This window comes from Aplidium turbinatum, chromosome 14, assembly GCF_918807975.1.
Source record: "Aplidium turbinatum chromosome 14, kaAplTurb1.1, whole genome shotgun sequence".
Classification (NCBI taxonomy): Eukaryota; Metazoa; Chordata; class Ascidiacea; order Aplousobranchia; family Polyclinidae; genus Aplidium; species Aplidium turbinatum.
The window spans coordinates 18,764,225-18,774,356 of NC_137485.1; positions in this window are offsets into that span (position 1 = coordinate 18,764,225).

Below are 10,132 nucleotides of genomic sequence, written 5' to 3' on the forward strand. Positions count from 1 at the left end.
AATTTTATTAAAAAAATGCAATTTTCGAAACTTTTTGAGTTTTATTTTTAAAAAATGCACTTAGTAAAGTAGCAGTTTTAACGTTCTGCAAATTTACACGTTTACATGACTCTATTCGAGGAAAGCTACACCCCCTGCCAATTCCCAATAATAAAAGCAACCATTTTCAATTACTCAAGATTTTGCATTTTGAATTATTTTCCGATTTAAATTGGACTGTACTGTCATCTACTTCATGCTTTAATTTCTACTTAGTTATCTACTTCATGCAGTAATATTGCGTGTCAATGCGTGACAAACTGTTAGGCGGGAATTTATTGGTCTGACATAGGAGTTGCTTGTTACATCATAGAAAAAATTACGAAAAGTCGTCCTGTAAAAGTCTGAGGCGGGAATTTATTGGTCTGACATACATAGGAGTTGCTTGTTACATCATAGAAAAAATTATGAAAAGTCGTCCTGTAAAAGTCTGAGGCGGGAATTTACTGGTCTGACATAGGAGTTGCTTGCTACATCATAGAAAAAATTACGAAAAGTCTTCCAGTAAAAGTTTTCGCCGACATTCTAGTTTTATTCAGCTTAAAGATGCCACCGAAAAAGCGTTCAAAATTGCAGCCCTCCATTGAGTCATTTTTTGTTGCGTCTAGTCAGGATTTCAGCCAGCATGAAAGTGACCAAACGCCTGAATGAAACGAAAGTGTGCCACTGCCAAAAGGCGTTAGCACTATCAGGGAGGTGGAAGAACCGAGCACGAGCAGGATAATCGCTGTTGAAGGGAGAAGCTATTAAAATTCGTGGGAGAGCGAATTCCCGTGGCTAGAATACGATAGATGCAAAGATAGAGCATTCTGTCCGATTTGCAAATGGGCAATTTCGCACAACAAAATAAATATAGCATCGTTAACTCCATTAATTCAGAACTCTGTAAAAGTTTGGACAGAAACTGGGTAGTGGGTATGGTAACTGGAAGAAAGGAAAACAAGGTATCAAAAAACATAGGGATAGTGGTATTCACAAGGATAGCACACAAGCGAAATTAGTCTCTGAGCAAGGCTCCCAAGCTACAATTGCTTTATCCGAAAAGACATGTAAAAAAATGCAACAAAATCGTGATGCTATCAAAGCAGTATTCAATTGTCTTTTGTTTCTTGGTCGGCAAGGCATTGCTGTTCGTGGTCACACTGACGATCGCTCAAATTTTTGCGAATTAATGAAACTCCTGGGAAAATACAATTCAAACGTAGCGGAGTGGCTCAACCGTCAAGGGTACAAATGGTTAAGCCATGAAATATGCAACAAAATTTTGGAAATGCTTGCTCACAACGTGCTTCGTAATGAAACTGCTAATGTCAAACAAGCAAAGTATTGGGCTGAACACGTGTGCACACTGCACAGTTTAATATCAGTGACGTAACAGACGCAACTGTGATGATTGAGACCACAAAATAGAGCATTTTGGCAGCAGAGTTAATTGATAACGTCGTTTGAAAGAAATTACTCCTTTGAAGAACAATGCTACAGTTTTTACACCGATTTAACATCTGGCGATGTTAAAACGATGTAAAAGCAGTGGAAATTGCGGTCAGACTTTTGCCGCGAATGAAGTTCCTCACTGCACAATTTAATTGATTTATGGCACTGGGCTACGAGTGCTCGTTTATTGGCGAATCAACGTTGTTTAACGTTGCATGAATGTAACAATGGCAATAATTGACGAAAACTAATCGCTTAATTCTAAAGTAGGTCTAGTAGGGCCTATCAATGGGCGACAAAACCCTGCGAATAAGGTAAGTAGGCTAGTATCGGAAGGTGGCAGATGGTTACAAAAATTTTGGGACTTAAAATTGCATTAAATTTTTTTTTTAATTCCTGAAATGTCCGGCGGGCGCGGCCTGCCCGCCTGGGACTCGGCGCCGGTGATTATGTTTATTTCCTTTCAGAAATACGAGCATTTTAAAGTGCTCGTCACTTAAGCCTGCCCTTTTGGGCTTTAAAATGTTCTTGCCCAATGAAACAACCTTTCCACTGCAGCACTTAACGGAATGAAAGTTTTCTGTTTTAAAAACAGTTGTTTCATGGGTCCGCTTGTGAATCTGGATCTGCTTAACTTGGGCTCAGGGTCCACTTCCAAATACTCCTCCTAAGTCTAAATTGTAGGTGGAATGCAGTCGCAAGCTGAAAGCCATTGTCCTCAAACCAATGACCAAATCTGGTTTGTATTGCTTCTACAAGAACGTCCACCAACAACAAGCAAACAGCAATGCTGTTGCTGGTTTTGATGTCAGACAATCTTTTCAGAGTCATTCCAAGCGTTACACTAAATGCAACAAATTTCAACTTCTTAGTTCTTGAAGGTAACTAACCAACTGACTAATATTATAAGAAATTGCTGTTAATTAGGGTTGCCAGAGGTTAATATAAAAAATAGCCCAAGCTTATGCAAAAAGTAGTACAAAAGTAGCCCAATTTTTTGGGGGGTTCTAAAATGGAGCCCAAGCAAAGAGATAGGCTATTATACAAAATTCTTCCAGAGCGCTTGATCATCAGTCCTAAATTATAAGTGTTTTTCCAGTTCTTCACATCTTTCAGACAGATTGGCAACCATGCATTCACTCAACTGTTTGCTAATATAACTACAAACAAGCACCTAAACACAAAAAATGGTTTAATTGCTTTTCGTCATGAGCTAACCGTTAACTCATGAGCTAACGGTTAACCATTCGCTCTGGTTGTAGTGTCTGACCGAATGTCATTCTGAAGCCGTTAGCTGCTAACGCATCAAAAGTGTTCCCCTCAAGACCATCAACAGCTTTGATAACCCACCAAGGTCGATCAACGTAGAAACTATCTTTTTGTCCTGTTTTTTTTTACTCATATAAATTGTTAAAAAAAAATGGAAGTGGCTATTTTTACACAATGAGGTGTTGCCAGAATCAGAATTAAAGTTAGGAAAGGTAAGGGCTAAGGTTAAGGTAAAGGCTAGAGTTAGGAATAAGTTTCGGGTTTTGATCTTTGCTCAGGACTAAAAAATTTCCAAAATACAAGTTTTTGTTTTTAACAGCTTTAAACTTTTCTCAAATTAAGGCAGAATTCCTTATCTGGCAACACTGTTGAGGCTATTCTTACACTATATAATGTAAATATAGCCACAGCCAAAAAAAAATTCATTAGCCTTTTTTTTCTCATCTATCTACATTTGTAAAAACCTTATTAAGGTGTTGCGACCATGCCATAACTGATTGTCCTGCTTTGGCATCATGTACGTTATAGCGTCCGTGTTTTGTCGCTTCTACCTTTTTCTAGACCCCTGTTATGTTTGACATACTATATTGTTTTTCGTTGTGATGGTCAGAAATAATAACAAACTGAAACTGAACTGATGTCCACTGCATTTTCATGAAAACCTGGATCACTTGAGTTGCCAGGATTGCCAAATATTAAAGCTCAAATATGCACATTTTTGAAATTTGGCATCTTTATACCAAATTGGTAACCCTGCCTGACAGAGGCCTCCAAAAACGCTTCTCCTTAATGAAGTAACTACGAATTAGGTAAAAATCTTAAACATGATACAATTTTTACATAAAAAGTTATATTATATTTAAAAATAAGTAGCCCAATTGGGCGCCAGCCAAAAAAGCGCGCTCAATTGGGCTACTTATTTTTAAATATAATATAACTTTTTATGTAAAAATTAGCAGCAGTGGCCAAGTTGTTAGCGCGTTGGGCTCGCAGTCGAGAGCCTGCATGTTCGACTCCAGCCACCCGCACTTGCTGTTGTTTCTCTGGGCAAGAAACTTTACGATAATTGCCTCTACCTAGGCGAGTAAGAATTGACATAAAAATAGCCGGACCCGGACATTTTTGATAACAACCATTTTTCTTCATAAAAAGATGGGTTACCTGTTTGACATCCCAAATCTAAAATTCGGCAAAATTCGGACATGGGGAAAGGCCTTTTTCACTGAGGCAATTATTGATCGGCGCGCCATCTAGCGGAAGAAAAATTTATGTATTTTCTGTCGTACTAATTCCCGAGTTTCAAGTGAAACAAGGATGATTAACATAGTGACTAGAATTACCCTTCAGCAAAATTTGCTATTTTACGTTGATTCAACGTCTGGCAACGTTGAATCGACGCAAAATAACATATTTTGTTTGCTGAGTGCCTCATGTAACAGAAATTAAGCTCCAATGATAGTGTAAAAAGGTGGTTCCATACTTGATTCAAGTGTTGGGTATGAGAAGATAAGGTCGTCATTGTACTAAGCTTTCGGCACTAAAGAGAGTAGGGTGGCCAGTTCCTTTCTTTCGGCCGCCTTTTCTGCAGCAGTTATGCCCACCCAATTTATTACATCTTAGGTAGAGATGAGCAATGTTTTCAACAACCAGCTGGAGCCGGGAGTCGAACCAGGTTTGCATAATTGGAAAGCCAACGCCTTACCCGTTGTGCCATCCCACAGTGTAGTGGTTGTAAAATTCTAGAAAATGCTAATTAACTAAGATGGATTTCGGAAAATGTAATTTCGTCTGTTACAACGAATCTGACAAACATGAAAATTACGGACACATAAAATTTGGTAATGATTTATATCTTGAACTTTCACAAAGAAAAGATTTCAGAAAAAGCATAGTTAAGGAGTTGGATAACAACTATAACATCATACCAGCCAAGTCATTAAATCCATTGCATCATCGCCAAAGCTGCACAAAAATACTTACTTGAAGAAATAGGTCGTTACATAGGTAGCCATTCTTACATTTTGTTTTTTTTTGTTTGTTTATCTTTATCCTGCATTGCGGGAAAGCGGACTTGAGCGCTATGCATCGGTGTACGCCTTCCGACATACACCTGACCCACGCTGCAGCCGACGGCAATGTCTGTTTCCGGTTGTCTACTCTACTTATGACTTAAATTTGGTACTACCCATTACTCGAAATCGATCACTGGGTAGAGGCAATTATCGTAAAGTTTCTTGCCTAGAGAAACAACAGCAAGTGCGGGTGGCTGGAGTCGAACATGCAGGCTTTCGACTGTGAGCCCAACGCGCTAACCACTCGGCCATTGCTCGGCCAAGTCTCGCGACATTACATCGATGCAATGTCGCGAGACTTTTATTGTCAATTGGCATTTTTATACATCAGGTCACAAGATCGAGTATTCGCTTGGATGTACTACCATCCCTTGGTCTTTGTGCAAGTTATGGTCAAGTAATAGCGTTTAAACGATCAGCTACCCCTACTGTAAGCCAAGCGAATGGTGATAATACGGATGAGGTAATGGATTCTACAAGTCATCCCGGCTCTTTCTGTCAGTGGGTAGCAGATAAGTTCGATTTTAACGAAGATACTCTGACAGGTCATGAACTCATGATACAACTCATGTGATGGGCATTATAAATTGTCAAACACCAAGAATGGCAACTCGACTACTACTGTAGTTATTGAAAAAACAACACGTCAGTGCAACTGAACTACTGGAATCAGGCAATTTTGGCAATTTAGTCAAGTCGTATAGCCTACTGGTGCAAAGACAGGTACTTGAAAAGACGTACGAATCAAGCAGCTGAACGTCTCTTCCGTGTTATTTACGCACCATGAATTGCTTGACACTCTATGGCTGTGTTCAAACATATTCAATTCTAAGCCAGTACAATGGCAAGGGCTCATGGCTAATGTAGTTCAAGGTGAGTTTCAGGTTTCGTCAGTATCACTTAATCCTATGATACCGCTTAATCTCGCAACAGATGAAGTTGTTTACAATACAATGATATTCGTTCAAGACCAAGCGAGAAAAATGAACATACGTTGTACATCGCTAACGTTTGACCAACCCCTCTACTTCAGAGCATTCAAAATTAAACAGGACAATTTTGGTATTTTCAAAAATGTTCACTTACGACGTGGTGGTTTTCATCAACTGATGTCCTTTCTCGGAGCAGGGTGCAAACTGATGGAAAGAAGTGGTTTAGATGATTTATGGAAAACTGTGTATGCATTGAAATCTTTGCCAAAAACGATGGGGAAGATTTGTAGGCTACAACGTTTCAGCAGGGCATTATTGCTGATACTCGTGTAAATGTGGATAACGTCTTAATTATTGGTAACGATATTATTCGCAAACTATGTGGAAAGAAACTGAAAGAAATTTTGCTAAAAAGATCTGACCAAGCAAGTACATTTGTCGTTATGCGAAAAGCCTTTAAATATGAAGATAAAGAGATACACAATACACATGTCATCCACCGAAATCTTTCACAGATTGCTGTCTATATATAGCCTGTTTGCAGGGGTCACTGTAACCGGACAAATTTTCGTATGAACTTGCCAATGTTCCACCATTACTTTTCTCAGATGACGGAAGTATATGGAAATCTCAGACATCTGCATTATTCAAATACATAATCTTGCAAAATGAGAATATTTTGTGCACTAATTCTCGATTATCTTGTATTTCGATTGTATTTGATGGCTGTGCTTTTATTCACTGACTTCTCTGGAATATGAAAAATTTGCTTGAAATGTTCATTCAATATCTTGTAGCCTACGCGGGAAAAATACCAATATCAGAGTTGTTTTTGACAATTGTGATATTGAAACAACCAAAAGAGCAGAGCAAAAGCGCATAAAGCTGACCACATCTTGTCCCGACGTAGCAATTCGCTTGAACATACCCATCCCGGCAAATAAACCCGCATTTTTATCAAATAAACGTAACAATTTATAAACTTACTCTAGGATAATCTTAGCAGTAGGCTAATGGCATTACTGTGGACAAGGCCAAAGGAGAAAGAGACGCTGACGTAGCTATGGTCCGTAAGGTTCTGGAAGAACATGAAACCTATGGTCAAGTACAGGCTAACTGTGATGGCTGACGATACTGATGTACTTACCCTTTTGCTTTATCACGCACCATGCGGAAACTGCATTTATATGAAAACGTCTAACTCGAAAATTTCCATTCGTCGAGCTCAGCTTGCTCTCGGAGAAAATATGTGCCGATCTTTGCTATTTTGCCACGCGTTTTCTGGATGCGATACAACATCCTGCTTTTACGAAACAGGAAAAGTAAAAGTTTTTAAAATCTTGAAAGGTCTGGACAAAGTGCAACGTAAATGTGCCACCTTCGGAAACAAGGAAACTTTAAAAGAAAAGACATTTCCAGAATTGGAGAAGAATTCTCCCAAATTCTGTATAAGCAAGTGTTTTCCATGAATACTTTGAATTTATTGCGCTACCATTACGCTGTATCCTCAAAATATATATCAGTTGAAAGAATGCCTCCAACAAGTAGAGCATGCTATTTTTACAGCTTTCGTGCGCATCATCAAGTGTCAACATGGCGTCATTTCAAAACTGTGCTGAATCCTACTTTCTATGGATACAAGGAAACAGCTTCTGGTCGGGTCCTAATAATGAGAGATAATGAATGTGCACCCAAAACCTTTTTGAAAGAAATTAGGTGCATATGCAGGAGCGCTAAGCGTTTATGCACATCTTGTGGTTGCTCCAAGAAAGGCTGCAGTATTCACTGTGCTTGTGAAGCTCAGTGTGCAAATTCATCACTTTTAGAGTGTTAGATACCCAATAGCTGTGAGTGTAGAAGTATATTTACTTTAGTAAAAATAGTTGCATCCCTAGAACGGGACCTCAAATTGTTACTGTGGTAGTTTTAGAAGTAAAATATTTTTGCAATGAATGATTAGTAAATGAAAGTGAACGCATATATTAAATGTACGCTGCCTTTTCTGTTGAAGCAAAGCAATAGTACTGAATAAACGACATTAAATGGTCTCCAGATAAGCATTAATTGCTCAAATCGCTGATGTTTATCTTTCTATTATACGTTGGTTATTATATATATTTTATTTCGTTGTTTTACATTGTTATTTCGTTGTTGTTGTTCGTTATTTGTGCATTTGCAGTTTGTGTAGTATTTCGTTGTTTTGGATATGGACAGCTTTGTCTGATGCAAATAAATATTATTATTATAGATCTGCCAACGTTGTATCACCACTTGTTTCAGTTGCAAATGTTGTTGAAGTGTCATAAAGCCTACATTGAATTACACTTTAACGTAGGCAATATATAATTGCGTGATAATAATTAAACTGTAATAAATGGCCAAATACGTCACAAATATGGGCGTCGGCAGAAAAAATGCAGGGGTGGGGATAAGCGGGGGTTGGGAGGGCACAATTTTTGAAGCCAAATCCATCTTGTAAGCTGTAACATAGGTAAGAAAAGTTCTAAATTTAAAGTAACATTTGAGTGGTGAGGTGCGAAAATTGTGAAAAAAATTACTATTAACGTATGATGTAAGTAGTTGTTGCGCTTACGGCGCAAAACTATTTAGAGAAATCAAAAAACTGAAGTAGAATTGGTTGAAAACCTGATGAGAAAGTGTTTGCGTGGAAAGCGAATACAATTTTTGAAAATTGCACTCTCGAGCAAATTACATGTAAATCATAATGGAGACACCCATGATCACAACCTTTTTAAAAAATATTATTACACTTATGTTTTTGTGAGTGTTAATTACGTGTATAAACTGTATATGCTTACTAAGTTGCATTTTACTTAGAGCAAGTATTTACAACCGCTAGATGGCGCGCTATGAAAATTTAAAATGCGGTTTTGGGGCAGTTCCCCAAGTCCGATTTTTGCCGAATTTTGGAATCGTCGGTCTGACTACCAGACAAGCCTCCTGCAACCAAAAAATGGTTGTTATCAAAAATGTCCGGGTCCAATGTCACTTCTTACTCGCCTATACCCAGTGATCGTAGTAGGATAACAGTGGCGTTGGCAGTTGTGTTGATCAGATGTTCAATGACCGAAATTTTGGCTGATGTTAGACCTTCTACATTTAGCTGTAGCAGCGTGATGCCTTCCCTTACGGTGTTAGAATATACCTGCCCTAACAAGGGCACATGCTCAGGGGAGGCGTCACGCTTATCAGACTTCTTTGTCTGTGACCTGCAATTTTTGCAGTTTCTGCTTCTGATTGTCGTCATTAGCCTGAAAAAGTTTCCAGTTACCAGGATTCACCACGCGGAGGTAGACGACATGAATCCCACCCAGTGATCGATTTCGAGTAATTGGTAGTACCAAATTTAAGTCATAAGTAGAGTAAACAACCGGAAACAGACATTGCCGTCGGCTGCAGCGTGGGTCAGGTGTATGTCGGAAGGCGTACACCGATGCATAGCGCTCAAGTCCGCTTTCCCGCAATGCAGGATAAAGATAAACAAACAAACAAAACGCGAATTTTCGGCGCCTGGAGAAATCAAAAGTAGCCCAATTGGGCGTAAAAGCGCCCAATTTGGCAACCCTACTGTTAATCGCTGCTTGTAGTCAGAATTTCGTTCCCTTCAATTTTCTTCATTGTGTGTCACAGTCACATGGAGGCACACGGCAGTAGCCCAGATTCCCCAGAACATGGTTACAATTAGTGATGCAAGCCGCGCCGTGCCGCGTACGCGGCCGCTTTTGACTTTTTCGTCGCGTGCCGCGCCGCGTGGAAAGTTGAAATGACAAAGCCGTGACGCGCCGCTTGCCGCGTAAACTTTGAAGAAATTAAACTTTTGTAAACGTAAACTTTCAAGAAATTAAACTTTCGTAAACGTAAACTTTCAAAGAAAATCAGTTATCAAACTTCAAATTAAAATTGGAAACACTGATCAGTTTTTTTTCCTTCGGAAACCCTAAGCTGGAAAGCTATGCAAGCATGAAGCAAATGCAAATTGCAAATGGCTTGCAGTTGACAGGGTTTTGGGGCTGGCTTGTCAGGGCAGCTGTACGAATGTTTTTGGTTAATAGCCTAGCTGATAAGCGCAGCTCCCAGTTACCAGGCTATAAGCTTAGCGCAACTACCGCATTAGTTACTATAACAGTTAGCCCAGTGAGTTCAGGCTATAAGTTTTACTCTTGTGTGTGTACCGTAGTTCATATAGCCACTGACATTAAAATTGCATTATTGCTTGCAAAAAGTGTTCAAAAGTCCTGATACTGGATCCAGGAACATTCTATTTGTCTTAGTTTGTATTATGTCTTAGAACTTAGATGCATTGCTGATAAGAGAATATGATTTGGTTAGCCTAGCCAATTAGTGCACAACTATTACTGGTAGGTT